This window comes from Oncorhynchus masou, chromosome 5 (assembly GCF_036934945.1).
Source record: "Oncorhynchus masou masou isolate Uvic2021 chromosome 5, UVic_Omas_1.1, whole genome shotgun sequence".
Classification (NCBI taxonomy): Eukaryota; Metazoa; Chordata; class Actinopteri; order Salmoniformes; family Salmonidae; genus Oncorhynchus; species Oncorhynchus masou.
Genome location: NC_088216.1, coordinates 61,459,814 through 61,481,246, shown reverse-complemented (window position 1 = coordinate 61,481,246; position 21,433 = coordinate 61,459,814). Strand labels below are relative to the sequence as shown.

Sequence of the window (21,433 nt, the reverse complement as noted above, 5' to 3'; positions counted from 1 at the left end):
GTCCAAACACACCAAGACAGTTGTGAAGAAGGCAAGACAAAACCTTTTCGCCCTCAGGAGACTGGAAAGATTTGGCATGGGTCCCCAGTTCCTCAAAAAGTTCTACAGCTGCACCATTGAGAGAATCCTGACTGGTTGCATCAATGCCTGGTATGGCAACTGCTCGGCATCTGACCGTATGGCGCTATAGAGGGTAGTGCGTACGGCCCAGTACATCACTGGGGCCAAGCTTCCTGCCATCCAGGACCTATATAATAGGCGTTGTCAGAAGAAAGCCCATAAAATTGTCATACTCCAGTCACCCAAGACATAGACTGTTCTCTCTGCTCCCGCACGGCAAGCTGTACCGGAGCGCCAAGACTAGGACCAAAAGGCACCTTAACAGCTTCTACCCCCAAGCCATAAGACTGCTGCTGTTTATCATCTATACACAGTCACTTCACCCCTACCTACATGAACATGTTCACCCCTACCTACATCTAACCTGAACCCCCGCACACTGACTCGGTACCGGTACCGGACCCCCCTGTATATAACCTCGTTGTTGTTATGTTAATGTCTTACTTTTATCATTTTTTTATTACATTTTTTACTTTAGTTTATTTGGTAAATATTTTCTTAACTCTTCTTGAACTCCACTGTTGGTTAAGGGCTCGTAAGTAAGCATTTCATGGTAAGGTCTACACTTCTGGTATTCGGCTCAAGTGATTAATAAAGTTTGATTTGAAATGGCTCTTCTAGATGCTATGTCATTACAACTATCCCCAGTTCAAAAATGTATTTTACATTTATTTAAGAAGAAATTCTTATTTTCAATGACGGCCTAGGAACAGTGGGTTAAACAACAGATTTGTACTTTGGGGATTTGAACTTGCAACCTTTCGGTTACCAGTCCAACGCTCTAACCACTAGGCTACCCTGTCGCCCTGCCAGTCAATTGTCACCATGTTCAAATAGTTCTCTCTCCTGTCACACGCACACACACACACACACACACACACACACACACACACACACACACACACACACACACACACACACACACACACACACACACATGCTCGGAGGCATATTGAATTAGCTGATTAAAGTGAGAATCATGTCAACACTGCAGGGCTGGCTGAGGAAGGCTTGTGCTATGCTGAGCTGTGATTGGCTGTTGCTATAACAATGAGGGCGGGGGAGAAAGAGGCAGGGGGGCGGAGAGAGAGGCTGATTATAAAATCCTCCATATAGCTCTCTCTTTTCCTCTGGGGATTTTCTCTTCAGGTTTTCTTTTTTTCTATTTTTCAGGCAGCGGAGTGATTGCATGCAGGAGGACGGAGGGGTTGAGTCGTGCGCTGTCAGAGGGGAAGACTGGAGTTGTTGTCTCTCTCTACCATTCTCTCTCTGTTTCTCGCTCTGGTCTGCGTCTTCTGCCTGCTCCGTCAGAATAACATTAAGACACACAGACACACCTGGGAAGTCTTTGGACACCGTGAACAGAAGGAGAGCGGCTTCTGTTTCCTTTAGCAGACGACCTCTTCACTCCTGTAAGTACAACTGTTGCTGCTCTCGGTCTTTATCCCTCCCTCACTCTAGATCTTTCTCTGTATATCTCTCTCTCTTTATCTCTCTCTCTCTCTCTCTGTCTCTCTTTATATCTATTTCTGTCTCCTTACTTTGTCTTTCTATTTATCCCCCTCCTCTATGTCTCTGTGATTGTGCTGGTCTGGGACATGTCATCCTGACTATGATTGATCAGAACCAAAAAGGTGACATCAGGTTTAGACTGTCCCTGGGACAGTTCTAAGGGCATCTTCTCTACTGTGCTATGGACCATGCTCTGTTTTTACATATCTGGAACTTTGTGTGTTTCAGTTAATCCTAGTCACTCTGTGTTTTGACTCCCGCAGTATTTTATTGCCAGAAATATTATTGTGTGTGTGTGTGTGTGTGTGTGTGTGTGTGTGTGTGTGTGTGTGTGTGTGTGTGTGTGTGTGTGTGTGTGTGTGTGTGTGTGTGTGTGTGTGTGTGTGTGTGTGTGTGTGTGTGTGTGTGTGTGTACAGTGAGTTCAAAAAGTTCTGGTACAGTGACACATTTTCTTTTTGGCTCTGTACTTGAGCACTTTGGAACGATACAATGACTATGAATTTAAAGTGCAGACTGTCAGCTTTAATTTGAGGGTATTTTCAGCAATATCGGGGGAACTGTTTAGAAATTATAGCACTTTTTGTACATAGTCCCTTCATTTTAGGGGACCAAAGGTATTGTGTTCACTTACAAAGTAAAGTACCAGTCAGAAGTTTGGACACATCTACTGAAGGGTTTTTCTTTATTTTTACTATTTTCTACATTGTAGAAGAATAGTGAAGACATCAAAACTATGAAATAACACATATAGAATCATGTAGTAACCAAGTGTTAAACAAATCAAAATATATTTTAGATTTTAGATTCTTCAAGGTAGCCACCATTAGCCTTAATGACAGCTTTGCACACTCTTGCCATTCTCTCAACCAGCTTCATGAGGTAGTCACCTGGAATGCATTTCAACAGGTGTGCCTTGTTAAAAGTGAATTTGTGGAATTTCTTTCCTTCTTAATGTGTTTGTGCCAATCAGTTGTGTTGTGACAATGTAGGGGTGATATACAATTTCAAGAACTTTCAAGGTTTCTTCATTGCAGTCGCAAAAACCATCAAGCGCTATAATGAAACTGGCTCTCATGAGGACAACAACAGGAAAGGAGGACCAGAGATACCTCTGCAGAGGATAACTTCATTAAAGTTAACTGCACCTCAGATTGCAGCCCAGATAAATGCTTCACAGAGTTCAAGTAACAGACACATTTCAACATTGACTGTTCAGAGGAGACTGCTGAAGATATTTCTGATGAAACCACAACTAAAGGACACCAATAAGAAGAAGAGACTTGCTTGGAAAACGAACAACGGACATTAGACCAGTGGAAATCTGTCCTTTGGTCCAAATTTGGTTCAAATTTGAGATTTTTGGTTCCAACTGCCATGTCTTTGTTAGACGCAGAGTAGGTGAACGGATGATCTCTGCATGTGTAGTTCCCACTGGAAAGCATGGAGGAGGATGTTATGTACTTGAGTGAAGACCCAAAAGCGGTTTTAACAGAAACAGAGTTCTTTAATGAAAAAACAGGAATGGCATAGATCCTCTTCCGACGTTGTCAATGGAACAAAAGATAGTTAGTAGAGTGCAGGATGCACCTGCCAGGCAGACTCCGACAGGATAGGACTAGGTGGAAGCAAACGAGACGATAGCTTGCTTCTGGCATGAGAAACACAAACGAGAATCTGACACCGAAAGTAGCAGGAACAGAGAGAGAAATAGAGACCTAATCAGAGGGAAAAAAGGGAACAGGTGGGGAAAGGGTGAATGAGCTAGTTAGAGGAGATGAGGAACAGCTGGAGAAGGAGAGAAAGAGAAGGTAACCTAATACGACCAGCAGAGAGAGACAGAGTGAAGAGAAAGGACAGGAACAGACATAATAAGACATGACAGAGGAGGTGTGATGGTGTGGGGCTGCTTTGCTGCGGACACTGTAGGTGATTTATTTAGAATTAAAGACACACTTAAGCATCATGGCTACCACAGCATTCTGCAGAGATACGCCATCCCATCTGGTTTGCACTTGTGGGACTAACATTAGTTTTTCAACAGGACAATGACCCAAAACACTCCTCCAGGCTGTGTAAGGGCTATTTAACCAAGAAGGAGAGTGATGGAGTGCTGCATCAGATGACCTGTCCTCCACAAATACCTGACCTCAACCCAATTGAGATGGTTTGGGATGAGTTGGACCGCAGAGTGAAGGAAAAGCAGCCAACAAGTGCTCAGCATATGTGGGAACTCATTCAAGACTGTTGGAAAAGCATTCCTCATGAAGCTGGTTGAGAGAATGCCAAAAGTGTGCAAAGCTGTCATCTAGGCAAAGGGTGGCTACTTTGAAGAATCTCAAATATAAAATATATTTTGATTCATTTAACTGTTTTGGTTACTACTTGATTCCATATGTTATTTCATAGTTGATGTCTTCACTATTATTCTACATTGTAGCAAATAGTAAAAATAAAGAAAACCCTGGAATGAGTAGGTGTGTCCAAACTTAGGACTGCTACTAATATATATATATATATATATATATATATATATATATATATATATATATATATATATATAAAATATATTGTAACGGCGTTCTTCGTTTGTCGAAAGAGAGTCGGACCGAAATGCAGCGTGGTGGTTACTCATGTCTTTAATGAAACAAATGACGATACATGAAATAACTTATAAATACAAAAAACAACAAACGGACCGTGAAAAACCTATACAGCCTGTCTGGTGAACACTAACACAGAGACAGGAACAATCACCCACAAACACACAGTGAAACCCAGGCTACCTAAATATGGTTCCCAATCAGAGACAACGACAATCACCTGACTCTGATTGAGAACCGCCTCAGGCAGCCATAGACTAATCTATACACCCCACACAACCCCAAGACGAAACACACTACAAATAAACCCATGTCACACCCTGGCCTGACTCAATAATTGAAGATAACATAATAAATATAGACCAGGGCGTGACATATATATACTGAACAAAAATATAAACGAGACAATTTCAAAGATTTTACTGAGTTACTGTTCATATAAGGAAATCAGTCAATTGAAATAAATTTAGTAGACCCTAATCTATGAATTTCACATGACTAAGCAGAGGCACAGCCATGGGTGGGCCTGGGAGGACATAGGGTGGGCCCCACAAAAGGGCTTTATTACAGACAGAAATACTCCTCAGTTTCATCAGCTGTCCGAGTGGCTGGTTTCAGACCATCCCACAGGTGAAGAAGCCAGATGCGGAGGTCCTAGGCTGCGTGGTACCTGTGGTCTGCGGTTGTGAGGATGGATGGATGTACTGCCAAATTCTCTAAAATGACATTAGTTAGAGAAATTAACATTCATTCATTTGGCAACAGCACTTGTGGACATTCCTGCAGTCAGCATTCCAATTGTACACTCCTTCAAAATGTAAGACATCTGTGGCATTGTGTTGTGTGACAAAACTGCACATTTTGGAGTGGCCTTTTATTGTCCCCAGCACATGCTGTTTAATCAGCTTCTTGATATGCCACACCTGTCAGGTGGATGGATTATCTTGGCAATGGAGAAATATTCACTAACAGGGATGTAAAACACATTTGTGACGGACCACCTCGATTAGGTCTTTTGTAGCAAAATTTGAAACTGTGTTTTTTAAATTGGATAAAAGTAGAGACTAAGCGCTAGAAAATGGTATATCATACACTGCAGTTGAGGAACGATGGGAAAGTAATTCTGCTTTGAAAGTTCACACCTACTTAAGCCTGAGCCCCACCCATCTCTTTAAGGATTCACATGAGGCCATGTGAATGGCAGGAAGCACCAGTGACTAGATCAATAAAAAAATTCCTTGGTGTCCACATCACCAACAAACTAACATGATTCAAGCACACCATGACAGTCGTAAAGTGGGCACAACAAAACCTATACCCCCTCAGGCGACCAAAAATATTTGTCATGGGTGCTCAGATCTTCAAAAGGTTCTACCGCTGCACCATCGAGAGCACCATCGAGAGCATCCTGACAGGTTGCATCACTGCCTGGTATGGCAACTGATCGGCCTCCAACCACAAGGCACTACAGAGTCTAGTGCGAATGGCCCAGTACATCACTGGGGCCAAGCTTCCTGCTATCCAGGACCTGTATACCAGGCGGTGTCAGAGGAAAGCTCTGAAAATTGTCAAAGACTCCAGTCATCCTAGTCATAGACTGTTCTCTCTGCCACCACACGGCAAGCGGTACCGGGAGCGCCAAGTCTAGGTCCAAGAAGCTTCTAAACAGCTTCTACCCCCAAGCCATAAGACTCCTGAACATCTAGTCAAATGGCTACCCAGACTATTCACATTGCGCACCCTCCCCTCTCCACACCACTGCCATTCTCTGTTGTCATGTATACATAGTCACTTTAATTAACTCTACCTACATGTACATACTACATACTAACCGGTGCCCTCGCACATTGACTCTGTACCGGCACCCCCCTGTATATATTGTTATTTTTTACTGCTCCTCTTTAATTACTTGTTACTTTTATATCTTATTCTTATCCATATTCTTTTAAACTGCACTGTCGGCTATGGGCTCGTAAGTAAGCATTTCACCTGTTGTATTCGGCGCATGTGACTAATAAAATATTATTTGACGTGGTAAACACACACTTTATCAAACAAAATCTATGTTTATTTGTCACATGCACAGGATACAGAAGGTGTAAACGGTGCACTGACATGGTTACTTGCATAGTAGCAATATCAAAACAGAAAGTGTCCAGATAAAACTATTTTATCATTATTAGATGACGGTTACCAGACACCCTTTTCTAAATTGATGGGTCATGTGATGGAAATGCGCTAACCACCCCCCAGCCACATCGAGCTGAGTGGATGGGTCACTATAGTCTAGACATGTACACATGTTCATGAAATACAAAAGATAGACGTAATCACCCCCAGACACACCTGGCTAATGTGATGGGTCATGTAATAATAGGGCCAAAGTGGAGTCTTTTGTTTAGATCAAAGAACCGGCATAATCAATGAACCAGCATAATCCAATCCCTGCAGTATGAATCTGCAGGTAGCTAAAGCTCCTGTTAAATTCAGGGCATCAATGTTGTTGAAAAAAGTAGCAAAACTTGTGTAGTTTTTGATGGCTAACGTTATATCTTTCAAAAACGGCACTGTAGAAAGTACTAGCAACACGTACTGAACAGCTCATGTTACAGACAGAAGCGTGCTACAAGGCAGACCAACTCTCTAGGTTTATTCCTAGGTTCTGGCCTTTCTAGGGAGTTTTTCCTAGCCACCGTGCCTCTACACCTCCATTGCTTGCTGTTTGGGGTTTTAGGCTGGGTTTCTGTACAGCACTTTGAGATATCAGTTGATGTAAGAAGGGCTTTATAAATACATTTGATTTGATTTGAATCCAAACTCATCTCCCGTCATGTCCGGCACATCCATTATCTCAGCCAATCATGGCTAGCAGGAAAGTTCCTGACATTTTCTGTGGCTAAACCAACTCATATTTTAGCAATTTATTTATATTTATGGATGGAATACAAGTTTGTTATTAAGGCTCGTGAAAGATCACATGTTCCAAAAGGAATTTCTGCCCCCAAAAAAGTAATTCTGCTTTAAAAGTTGGCAAACTTGTAACCCCATTTTTGAGAAAAAGGGCCTTGAATATTTTTGGTACACCTACTGGAGAGCTCTTCTTTGTCTACACACATTCAGCATTGTTCACACCCTCTTAAACCAGCCCCACCTATCTCTTTAAGGATTCACATGTGAGGTCAAATGCTAAACAGTGAGTAGTGTAGTAAAGATTAAGACGAGTTGGTAAAAGTAGTAGCCAGCAATAAAGAAAAATTCAAGGTAAACAGAAAGTGTCCAGATAAAAAAATATATATATTAGATGACACACTTGTCTAACTTGATGGGTCATGTGAAAGAAATGCTATAACCCCCAGCCACATCTTGCCAAGTGGATGGGTCTCTACAGAAGATGTAAACGGTACAGCCAAATGGTTACTTGTATAGTAGCAATATCAGAAATAGTGTTAATATAAAGAAAAAATGAACAAGTGTTAATGCCAGTAGAGAAAGAACATAATATACAGTATGTACAAGAACAATATCAGTGATAGATGGGGTAGTTATATGCATACAATCAGAGGTAAAGTGGCTGAGCAGCAGGATAAAAAAAGAGTAGCAGAAACATATGGCGTGTGTGTGTTAGGAGAGAGTCATGTGAATAGAGGCACTGCAGATAGTGCTGCTGACTGAGAACACACCCCCAGTGAACTGGTACATCCGAACCACAAATGAACAAGGGAATCTACATTTGGAGAGCCTGTTTCTGTCATGCCCTTGACTTTGGTGCAGGGTATGTGATGTCCATAGCATCTTCGTCGCAAAATTCCCTGATCTTCTCAAAAATATAAGTTTGTCTAGCTTTGTCCTGTCCAGGTGGTGCCTTGTACAGGCAGACCATCTATGGGAGGAAGGATGTCAGTGTTGCGCAGCAGCTGAAACCTGGTCCCTTCTAAGTCCGAACCCTCCTTGGAAACAATGACACCAAGCTCCAGAGCATCAAAGCTGTAAAACAGGAAATAACAAAAAAATGTAAGACATTACAACCTTGCATAACATCAATTCACCTCCAAAGTTTAGATACGAATAATAACCTCATACAATGCAATGAAAATTATATTCACCTGAAGTCCTGGTACTGCTTGATCTGTGTCAGCAGCCTGAAGTACGGAGTCAGGTGTTGTTGCCAGCCATAACTTTCCACCAGCACTGTACCATCCTCCAATCCAACCAGCTGTGGGATGTTGACCCCTGTCACAGTGCTGTCCTTCCTCAATGATCATGAGGAAGGTGAGGGATCAGCCCCGAACTACACGGCAGGACCTGGTCAATGACCTGAAGAGAGCTGGGACCACAGCCTCAAAGAAAACCATTAGTAACACACTACGCCGTCATGGATTAAAATCCTGCAGCGCACGCAGGGTCCCCCTGCTCAAGCCAGCGCATGTCCAGCCCGGTCTGAAGTTTGCCAATGACCATCTGGATGATCCAGAGGAGGAATGGGAGAAGGTCATGTGGTCTGATGAGACAAAAATAGAGCTTTTTGGTCTAAACTCCACTCGCCGTGTTTGGAGGAAGAAGAAGCATGAGTACAACCCCAAGAACACCATCCCAACCATGAAGCATGGCGGTGGAAACATCATTCTTTGGGGATGCTTTTCTGCAAAGGGGACAGGACGACTGCACCGTATTGAGGGGAGGATGGATGTGGGAATGAACTTCTCTCCAGAAGTTCAGTGAGGATCTCTGAATGATCCAATGTTGACCTAAATGACTAATGATGATAAATACAATCCACCTGTGTGTAATCAAGTCTCCGGATAAATGCACCTGCGCTGTGATAGTCTCAGAGGTCCGTTAAAAGCGCAGAGAGCATCATGAAGAACAAGGAACACACCAGGCAGGTCCAAAATACTGTTGTGAAGAAGTTTAAAGCCGGATTTGGATACAAAAAGATTTCCCAAGCTTTAAACATCCCAAGGAGCACTGAGCAAGCGATAATATTGAAATGGAAGGAGTATCAGACCACTGCAAATCTACCAAGACCTGGCCGTCCCTCTAAACTTTCAGCTCATACAAGGAGAAGACTGATCAGAGATGCAGCCAAGAGGCCCATGATCACTCTGGATGAACTGCAGAGATCTACAGCTGAGGTGGGAGACTCTGTCCATAGGACAACAATCAGTCGTATATTACACAAATCTGGCCTTTATGGAAGAGTGGCAAGAAGAAAGCCATTTCTTAAAGATATCCATAAAAAGTGTCGTTTAAAGTTTGCCACAAGCCACCTGGGAGACACCAAACATGTGGAAGAAGGTGCTCTGGTCAGATGAAACCAAAATTGAACTTTTTGGCAACAATGCAAAACGTTATGTTTGGCATAAAAACAACACAGCTCATCACCCTGAACACACCATTCCCACTGTCAAACATGGTGGTGGCAGCATCATAGTTTGGGCCTGCTTTTCTTCAGCAGGGACAGGGAAGATGGTTAAAATTGATGGGAAGATGGATGGAGCCAAATACAGGACCATTCTGGAAGAAAACCTGATGGAGTCTGCAAAAGACCTGAGACTGGAAGACAAATCTCCATCCCAACAAGACAATGATCCAAAACATAAAGCAAAATCTACAATGGAATGGTTCAGAAATAAACATATCCAGGTGTTAGAATGGCCAAGTCAATGTCCAGACCTGAATCCAATCGAGAATCTGTGGAAAGAACTGAAAACTGCTGTTCACAAATGCTCTCCATCCAACCTCACTGAGCTCGAGCTGTTTTGCAAGGGGGAATGGGAAAAAATGTCAGTCTCTCGATGTGCAAAACTGATAGACATACCCCAAGCGACTTACAGCTGTAATCGCAGCAAAAGGTGGCGCTACAAAGTATTAACTTAAGGGGGCTGAATAATTTTGCACGCCCAATTTTTCAGTTTTTGATTTGTTAAAAAGTTTAAAATATCCAATAAATGTCGTTCCACTTCATGATTGTGTCCCACTTGTTGTTGATTCTTCACAAAAAAATACAGTTTTATATATTTATGTTTGAAGCCTGAAATGTGGCAAAAGGTCGCAAAGTACAAGGGGGCAGAATACTTTCGCAAGGCACTGTATATATATATTGTGTGTGTGCATCTATCCATCTATGTCCTTAATCAGTATAAAGGAGGACATATTGCTTACTTGTTGAGCAAAATCAAAGCTGTAATACATCCTGATGTCTTTGCTTGTTGGTTCAGTAGGGACCCCCAGAGACGACTGCAGGTCTTGACAGGTGGTCTTGCAGTCAGCAACCATCTTCTGGTAGACAGACCGCTCACTCTGAACAAGTGCTTGCTTGGAGCAGCTCTCTTTTTGATTGGAGGCGTTAGACCATTCTCCTTGTATGACTGGTGGACGAGAGTGAAGCATGTTCTACTCAGTGGTGGGCCGTCAGGGCCAGCAAGGCCTTCTCTGCTGGCCTAAACATCATCAGAATATATACATTTTTTAAATATATTTTCCCACAAATATGTATTAAATTATTCCCCAGAGTAAGAGTTACACTCTTCATTTCATAGCGTTCCTCTTGGTTGCACTGCTTCCAGCCCCAGGTTGAGATTTGGAGGGCTGGTCTTTATGTTAGATATTGTATCCAATCATATTCAGCCATCATGTGTTGCCAGGGGTCTAAAATCTGCCCTCAGGCCTTCAGAATCAACATTGCGGGCACTTGTAGCTTAAAGTGAATGGAAATTAAAATTTTGTGTCAACCAATCAGCTTTAGAGTTGGCTATTGTACGCCTGCTGGCTGGCTCCAGTGTTACACAGGAGCCAGCTAGCAGGCGTAGTGCCTGCACGTCTTTTGATTGGATTACCAATATTGAGAGGCAGGTCCTATATGGGCAGGTCTCAGAACTAGGAAACTGAAATTAATTTGCGTACTACTAAGCTGTTTTTTCAACCCATAATGGCGGAAGGAGTAGATATCGATTTGGTCGAGGATATAATTATAACGCCATTCTCAAGACAAACTTTTCAAGAATAGTTAGACATTGTCAGGAGAGGTAGACGCCGACGCTACAAAGCCTGTCACAGGCGGGAAAGGGGTTCGTTCGCCACTTTCAATTATGGGCGCTATCAATGACTCACAGGCTCCGAGAAGCACTGCAAACTGTACTGCTGTGAATGCCTATTATTTGCAAGTGATCGATTTGGTGTTTGGAGCCACACTGGCTTTGCAAACCTGAGTTGTCTAACCAAGGCAGCAAAGAGACACCAAAGTACGGCTGGGCACTTACAAACAATGATGCTTTTGAAAACTTTTGGGGACACCCGAGTACAGCTCAACGAACAAGCGCGCAGCGCAACGAAGCTGCACATTGAAAAGGTATTGTACTCTTCCCTTGCAATTCTCTGAATAAAAATGTCAATTTCAAGGTGACGCAACGCCTGGTTATACTGCGTTTCTGTCTAAACGTATAGTGTCTAGAGCCATGGCATCATAATGATGGTAATAAGAGGTGGATTAATTCGGGTGGGACTGTGTAGGACTTCACTGAAGGCCCAGGCCCCAGAACCACGGCACGCTACTGGTTCTACTGATGCTAAAAGACAAATTCCAGATACAAATATTTTAGCATTATTATACAATAGATAGCCGTAATCACCGTCGGACACACCTGGCTAACTTGATGGGCCATGGGATCATCTGGCAAAGTGGAGTCTTTTGTTTTAGACATGTAGCTAGCTAGCTAAACAATTAACCAAAATCCCAATCCATAGAGTATTAGCAATACAAACCGATTAACTAGCTATGACAAAGTTAACAAAATAGGTTCAATGGCAGCTAGTTAGCTAGCTAACATAAGGCTATAACTAGCAATGCAAATGGCTTTCTGAGATAATATTACTCCACAGATCATACACGTAATGTTAGCTAGCGAGCCAGCCACCTAACATCAGCTAGCTAGCTAACTGTAAGCTTTAACTTGCAATGAAAACGTATAACATCTGAAACTGTAGCTAGACTCTTGCCCGTATACATGAATGAACTCTTCACGACAGACTGCAACCCCTTTCATTAAATAACACGTCCTGTGTCGTTTCCATTTTGTTTGTACAGCTTGCTTGGCTCATTGTGTCATGTCACTCTGGTTCACATTGTCTGATTCATTTTCAGAGTCAGAGAGAGCCTGCATGATTCGGTCGTCCTCCTGAAAGTAGTACATCACAACTTCTTCCCACTGATAGCGGGAAGCGCCTGATAAGCACCTAGACATATAGCGGCCTTGACATGTAGGGCTAACGACTAGCCTGATAGTTCAGGGCAGCAATGTTATTGAGAGCAGTAGCAACACATTTGCACTTCCCCATGGCTAACATTATATCTTTAGAAAAAACTGCAGTTGAAAGGATTATCTACTCCTAACGAGCATCTCATTATATAGACAGAAGATGCTATACGGCAGACCAATCCGAAACTCATCTCCTGCCGTATCCAGCCCATTCATTATCTCAGCCAGTCATGGCTAGCGGAAAGGTTCTTGTCTTTTTCTGTGGCTGAACCAACTAGGCTTGTAATGTAACAACTTCACTCGTATTTACAGATGGCATACAGGTTTGTTATTAAGGCACATGAAAGTTCAAATGTTGAAGAAGGCATTTCTGCCAAAAAATGCATTTTGATAAAAAATAAATGTTCAAACGCCTCTCCTGTGAAGGTAGTGACTTGCGACATATCAAATCAAATCAAATTTTATTTGTCACATACACATGGTTAGCAGATGTTAATGCGAGTGTAGCGAAATGCTTGTGCTTCTAGTTCCAACAATGCAGTAATAACCAACAAGTAATCTAATTAACAATTCCAAAACTACTGTCTTATACACAAGTGTAAGGGGATAAAGAATATGTACATAAAGATATATGAATGAGTGATGGTACAGAGCAGCATAGGCAACATACAGTAGATGGTATCGAATACAGTATATACATATGAGATGAGTATGTAAACAAAGTGGCATAGTTAAAGTGGCTAGTGATACATGTATTACATAAAGATGCAGTAGATGATATATGCCTAGTTTGCTGAAATGAGTCACATTTGTGCATAACATTTGAGAGACATTTTTGGGGGTTTTGTTTGAAAACTTTCTGGGATCTTTTACTTCATCTCATGAAACATGGAACCAACGCATTACATGTTGCGTTTATATTCTTGATCAGTATATATACATATAGTACATACTAATTCGTGGAGGCCATGGGTGTTCAGTGGCATGTGTTTGATGTGCCACTCAAACCACCTCGCTGGCCGGATTGAATGGGCCTGCTGGCCGTATGTTTGACACCCCTGCTGTAGAGTGTGTGTGACGTGTGCATGCTGCCATGATTGGCTGCTCTGTGCCAGAAATGGAGTTTGCCCAGTGTTCATTGGCTGTGTGTATGTGTGTGTGTGTCACCTGCACTGACTCTGATTACAAGCAGGCAGTTGATTTGTGTCATGTTGGGTTGTATGGGGCACATTACACTATTTACATAACTCACGTCCAATTGTTGGCTCTGACTCATCGAACACCCCCAAACCCGTTTTTAATCATGCTAATATGAAGCAAGAGCCACGGCATAGAGAAACAATGGGCCTGGATTCATCAAAAAAATACCACGGATATAAATACACTCACTGGGAATACAATCAAGCCCAGATTTATACACACATGCTAAGCCACACACCAAGCTGGTATCATTGTGTGTGCGGAAAAGCGTGTGTGTTTCAGTCAAACTTCTCACCTCTCCCACTACAAGATGTCCAGGTTCGAAAGTGATTCCCTTGGTGTGAGGGGAGGGAGGGAGGGAGGGAGGGAGGGAGGGAGGGAGGGATGGAGGGGGAGGGAGGGAGGGAGGGAGGGAGGGAGGGAGGGAGGGAGGGAGGGAGGGAGGGAGGGAGGGAGGGAGGGAGGGAGGGAGAGACGAAGAGAGGGAGAGAGGGAGGGAGAGACGAAGAGAGGGAGAGAGGGAGGGAGAGACGAAGAGAGGGAGAGAGGGAGAGAGAGAGAAGACTGATCTGTTTCCCAAAACCATCGTTATTAACACTCGTAATCTTTTATTTATTTATTTCACCTTTATTTAACCAGGTAGGCTAGTTGAGAACAAGTTCTCATTTGCAACTGCGACCTGGCCAAGATAAAGCGTAGCAATTCGACACATACAACAACACAGAGTTACACATGGAATAAACAAAACATACAGTCAATAAAAGAGTAGAATAATATAATTTATGCTATGAAATCCTGACAATTTATTAGGGCAATTCCCCCTCATATCAAATAGCTGGCAAAACAATCCAAGCAATGATCGCATGGCCTATGCCCCCATGGAGGCAGAGCTGCTGATCCGTCATCAGTATTGGGGAATGATTCTAAAGTTAAGGTAAGCTTTCAATGGAGAAAGCTGATCTGAGCGCAGCTTGCCTTTCTTTTCATCCTATCAGCATCAACACATGCCTGAAAGACACATTTAGCGAACGTTCTCTCTGGGTGGTGTTTTGGGAAACGAATGTTACATTTTTGCCTGTTGTAGGAAAGATGCTGTGTTAAAACACTAGTAAGCCTAAGTTATCGGGAAACCGGGCCCAGGTGTCTAAGTCAAGGTCAGTCTGACATTATCAACCAACTCAGTGGAACAGTGATCAAACACCATGCTAAATCCAGTGATCTCTCCCTCACTCTCCTGGGGGTGTGCTTGAGGTTAGAGGAGGAAGGGGAATAACTGCACACTGTTTAGATACAACAGAGACACTAATGCAGCTCAACAGGAACAGTCAGCACATATGAGCTTTCATGAAAGACACATAATAGCCTTAACTCTTTACACCTCCCCCCCCAGCTGCAGCACATCATGTGCTCCTCAGAGGCCCCGGCAGAGACACCAGATCAGGTGTGCTGCTCATAACAACAGCCATGTAATTCACACAACCCTTGCAGTCTGCATGGGGTCAACTTTATTCCAGAACAATCAGTTATTTATACCTGAAAGCTACAGTGTTTTCACAGAAACCATCCGCCTGATGTCTTCTGCCTTGAGAAAAATATGTTTTAATCCGATGAGGTGTTTTCACATTTTCACATCCAGGCACATAGTTGTTTATAGTAAGAGCTTCTAGTCTTCCAGCTTTATAGTCATGTTCAGTGACTTCTAATGAGATGCACACAGAAACTTATCTGAGGCAACAAATTCTCCACAATGATCATTGCAGTGACTTCATCTCTGGCACTCTTGCACAATCACACTTTTTGAAAATAAGGATCTTTGTGCTAATTGTCTCTCTCTGTTTTGTTCCCCTCTGAGTGGTGAAGTGAACTGTTGGTCTGGTAGACTGTATTCTAATCTGGCTGGCTGTTCTGAGGCAGTCTGATGAGGTGATTTTAGATAATTGCCAGCTTGGTTCTCCAGAAGCTAACTCTAGCTGGGTAAGAGCTCATTAAAGACACTGGTTGTGTCCGAATACGCATTCTACATACTTAAACCGCATACTATTTACTCATCGTCGCACACTGTTTATCACGTACTGTTTAGTCAAAAGTATGCAGTATGCCATGGCGGTAACGAAGTATGGGCTCCTAATTGGCTGAGTAGGTGGGATTTTTCCAAATTCAACAAACATGTCGTTGTTGAGCCAGCCAAATAATAAAGTCTGAATTGAATAGGAATGGATCTATAGGCCTACTCAGGTTGGTTATAGGCAGACTATCACATTCGACATACAGTGCCTTCAGAAGGTATTCATACCCCTTGACTTATGCCACATTCTGCTGTTATACTGCCTGAATTCAACATGGATTCAATTGTTGTTTTTTCACCCATAATGACAAAGTGAAATCATGTTTATAGAAATGTTTGCATATTTATTGAAAATGAAATTCAGAAATATCTAATATATACTGAACAAAAATATAAATGCAATATGCAACAATTTCAAAGATTTTACTGAATTACAGTTCATATATGGAAATCAGTAAATAAATTCATTAGGCCCTAATCTATGGATTTGACGTGACTAGGAATACAGATATGCATCTGTTGGTCACAGATACCTTTAAAAACAAAAGGTAGGGGTGTGGATCAGAAAACCAGTCAGTATTTGGTTTGCCTGCCATTTGCTTCATTCAGCATGACACTCCTTCGCATAGAGTTGATCAGGCTGGTGATTGTGGCCTGTGGAATGTTGTCACTCCTCTTCAATGGCTGTGTGAAGTTGCTAGGTATTGGCTGGAACTGGAACATGCTGTCGTATATGAGTATTTACACCCTTGAGTCAATACATGTTAGAATCACCTTTGGCAGCGATTACAGGTGTTTCGTCTTTCTGGGTAAGTCTCTAAGAGCTTTGCACACCTGGATTGTACTACATTTGCACATTATTATTTAAAAAAATGCTTCAAGCTCTGTCAAGTTAGTTGTTGATTATTGCTAGACAGCCATTTTCAAGTCTTCCTATAGATTTTCCAGCTGTTTTAAATCAAAACTGTAACTAGGCCACTCAGGAATATTCAATGCTGTCTTGGTAAGCAATTTCAGTGTATATTTGGCCATGTGTTTTGGGTTAATGTCTTGCTGAAAGGTGAATTTGTCTCCTAATGTCTGTTGGAAAGCAGATTGAACCAGGTTTACCTAGGATTTTGCCTGTGCTTAGCTCTATTCCATTTATTTTTATCCTAGAAAACTCCCTAGTACTTGCCTATGGCAAGCTTACCCATAACATGATGCAGCCACCACCATGCTTAAAAATATGAGGTGGTACTCAGTCATGTGTTGTGTTTGCCCCTAAACATGCCTCAAACATAACACCTTTGTATTCAGGACAAAGTTAATTTCTTTGACAATTTGGCCTATGCCTGCCTCTGGAGGCTCTGCAATTGCATCACACCCTCCATATGGAGCCTCCGATGACATTTTCTAATCAAGCATAAACTGTCTTTTAGCCCGAGCGCTGAAACATGTAGTGGTGGTCACTCCTCAACCATGACATGAGTCATGTTGATTTTATTGGTCTGAGGCACAGACGTATGGGCGAAAGGCCAGCAGTCAGCGCTAACCTTCTCTGGCCTCTATTTCACACACACACACACACACACACACACACACACACACACACACACACACACACACACACACACACACACACACACACACACACACAGTGTTAGGTTATTGATTGTGAGTGAGCTGGGGGACAGATCGTAATAGGCAATTTGAGAGTACTCTGACATAAGGGCCAGATAAAACCATCAACAGAGCCAATGTCACCACTCAGCTGTCCAGGACATGATTACTTCACTACAACTGATCACATTCAAATGGTCAGGCCGGTGACATCATCAATGACAATCAGTACCGTTTAGATGGCCAGGCTGTGACATCATGAATACTTTATGAAAGAGAATTGTTCAGCTCACTTAAGGCATTCCCACTGCCAGCCATTGTTATATTTGGGTCATTGTTGATTTTTTTATTTTTTTTACCATTATGATAACATTATGCCACCAGTAGGAGTATTAAAACCAATGATGGTAACACTAATGACACATTTTAGATAATTGAGGATTTTCTCAAATTGATGCCACATTCAGTATTCTAAAATCTAAGGCCATTTACCCTTTCAAAACAATTTACTAAAGTGTTATGATTAATCCTTTTGCTCGTAATATAATTTAAATTGAGTAACACCAATGACACTTTATTTAGAGACACCAAATTATCAATGGAATCCTAAAATGTATGACATGCTAAAGTGTATAAAACTTTGGGACACAATGTTATGTTACTTGTTATGTGTGACAAAACTGCACATTTTAGAGTGGCCTGTTATTGTTCCCAGCACTAGTTGCACCTGTATAATGATCCTGCTGTTTAATCAGCTTCTTGATATACCATACCGGAGGTGGATGGATTAACTGGGCAAAGTAGAAATGCTCACTAATAGGGATGTGAACAAATTTGTGCACTTTGGAGAAATAAGCGTTTGGTGTGTATTGGAAATTTTCTGGGGATCTTTTGTTTCAGCTCATGAAACATGGGACCAACACTTTACATGTTGCGATTGTATTTTTGTTCAGTGTAATAGTGGTTTGTATTGTAAGGGGGGACTTGCTGATGTGTAGTACCCAGTTTTGTGCTGTTTAGGAAAACTAAGAAAACTGATGCTGTACATGATGGATACGGAATCAGACCTCGGGAAGAAACTAACTTACAGTAATAACATTGATTGCTGTAGGGGAGAGTGGGGAATGTTGAGCCATTTTATACATTCAGCATCACTACATCAAGGGAAATATTGTATTATTTCTAACAAAGATATCTACATATATTTCAAAATGTTGTCTATCCCTGGAGGTAATCAGAATTCATGCTGTCCAAAAAATGGTCCTCTTCGCACAACATACGCCGGATATGGGGTAAATTGAGCATAGGCACAGGACAAGTTGAGCCACCTTGGGGTAAGTGGGTGATGGTAGGTCAACGTTTAATTCATGGAATGGGGGTGTGGTATATCTTAAATGTATGCCTACGTTCAGATATTGTATCTTTTGTCAATGTACCTGTTCAGTGTCATTCAGTCCATTTTTTCATCCTTTGCTGTTGCTCCAATGGACTTCTTCCCTTCTCTCACTTCCTTGGCTGCTCTCCCGAGAACCTCAAGGGGCTAGAACTTTGCTTGTTTAACATTAAATGTACAGTTTAACACGGGGCATGATGATGGCTGCTCTGTAACAACACAAGTGCACTTTACAAACAAAGTCTAACTTGAGTTCATGGCTCAACTTACCCCAAGGCAAACATTGACTATATTAGCTGACACAGCAACAATGATGCACTTTCATGCTAGGTTTAGGACCTCATATTGTAGCTTATAGAGACCAACTGATCTACTTTGATTGAGATACAAGCATCATAAAACCTATAATGCAATAAATTCCTTTGACATTGTGAAAATAAGTTTTGAAACTAACTTGATTACCACTTTTTCTATGTGGTTTCTTCTTTCAGACTCCAATAAATTATGACCTCTTCCTAAATCGTTGGTCACATTAATAATTGTGTGTATGATTTCCTAGAAACAAAGGGTGGCTCAAATAACCCTTTGGCTCAACTTATCACACTCTCCCCTAGTTGGAATTCAAGCACACTGCTGAACATAACACGGACACACGTACACAACATCATACCCAACTGTGTGCGTGTGTGTGTGGGCTTCAGAACCATGCTACTCATGATGACATCCCTAACATGTTCTTATCTGCTCTATCCTGTGTGTGGTGGGACAGACGGATTTACAGATGTTGAATCTAAAGGCCCTATTCCCACTATTGAATAATGCAACCAAACCATACTACACTCTTGAATAATGCAAGAATTCACAAGCATGTGCAGACAGGGTTTATCTCCTTGTCTGTAGGTTACACTCATTGCCTTTCAGCTTCAAGACAAAATCACAGTTGCTAACAGCCGTCTTCATCAAGTAACAATAGACTAGACTATTAACCCTCTCATACGAATATAAAAGTGCAGTAAGCCAACCATACAACATTACAACAAACCAAGCTTCATTTTTATCAACATCATGCAAATCATTGTGGTAAAAGCAAATTGTGAGTATTAGTGAATTCACTGCCACAAGCTGTTTTATATGGAAGCTCATCCCTGCCACAAAAATAACAAAAAAATTACTCATGATTTGTCAATGTGCACAATTAGTCTGATCAACTGTAGCCTACTGTTAACCACAGCTGCAGGTAGTCTAGAGAAACCATCTGGACCTGGCCAGGGCAAACGTAACATCATATTTTTATAGCCTAAGCTATGTATTTATAGTAGTATTTATAGCTTAAAATAAGCCCATTTATTTGTGTTCTGGAAAATGTGAACGTGATCAAATTTGGTTTATATTCAAACTTCGGCTGGCGAGGTTACATAGGCCTTTTAAATCCAAAATGATTGACTGTATGAGTATATGTTTAAAGACAGATGCAAAGGCCTGAAACCCTGCGAGCTCAGCCCCGTTAGTTTTATTGTCCAATCGCAGTGGTTGTCTCTTTGTCCATGTAAAGGGTTTGTTTTCGTCTTCACTAGGAGCAGGAGTTTTTCCAGCCTCCTGAGCATAGTGAATGACTGCAGTAATACCCTCTGCAGCACACTGCGGTCAACACAGCCACGGTCGACATCAGATGTTCCAGGTGCAATCACATCACATGCACCTGCAGAAGTACATGAACACACACACATACATACATATATACTTTTGCAGGCTCACAAACAGACATGCTCACACACATTTACCATATACACTTTTACAATATTTATACTTGCTAACATTGAGTGCACAAAAAGCCCTTCTGATTACAAGCACAAAATGACTTTAAGCAAAAAGCAATTGACCAAACATGATAAGAAGTGTAACATAAATTACCTATTACATAAAGCTGTATGTTCAGGCCTGGAACACAATGTTGCACTCTGATGTTGACCCAGCAGTGAGATATTTGTTTTTCACTCAGGCACATGGTTTACAGTAGGCCTTCTATTCAGAAAGAGAGAGCAAGAGAGACAGATACACAACAGACCAGAGGGGGAGAGACAGCGAGGGAGGACAAGAGAGAGACCAAAGAAAGGAGCATTTGTTTTATTACGAAGCATCACTGCCGCTGGCGAGAAAAATACAAAAGGTCATCTTTATTATTGTCTCACCACAGTTTAGGAGAGAGGGATGGTTGGGGAGGAGGGAGAGAGTGGGGGAAAACTCCCACCATGCATGGTGCGTCTCTAGAGTGCATGAGACACGTGAGACTGTGATGTTGGACACATGACAACAGTCCCCATGGAACATGACCAGAGGAGAAACAACACAGCTCTTCACCATTGTACTTATTATCTACAGTCACACACAATTACCACAACAGCCCTTTAGAATTAGAACATTTCATTAAAAGCAAATCAGTGCTTCCAATTCTCTGTTTCCTTTGTGCATAATCATTGTTTTATGTTCTGAGAGTAGCCTGTCTTTTTTTCTCTTGCACCTGGAAATAACCAACTTTGCGCAGAACAGCTCAGAGGCGGCATGTGTCTGTGTGAGCGCGTGTACATTGGTGCGTATGTGATCTGTACTCTGGTACATGGGGGACAGATGTTCAATGTTCCTGTGTGTGCCTTCTGTCTGCCGTCCATCTGCCATCCTCTGGGGACA

The 21,433-nt window shown here is 42.0% G+C and overlaps 1 protein-coding gene across 1 annotated transcript in view; it reads left to right on the top strand.

Moving 5' to 3' along the window:
- Positions 1 to 1,263: 1,263 nt before the first annotated feature.
- Positions 1,264 to 21,433, top strand: part of LOC135540047 (cyclin-dependent kinase 18-like) — a 62,010-nt gene continuing 41,840 nt past the window's right edge. The window contains exon 1 of the mRNA XM_064966360.1: positions 1,264 to 1,532. The gene's annotated coding sequence lies outside the window, so the exon portion shown is untranslated. The remainder of the gene's footprint in view (positions 1,533 to 21,433) is intronic.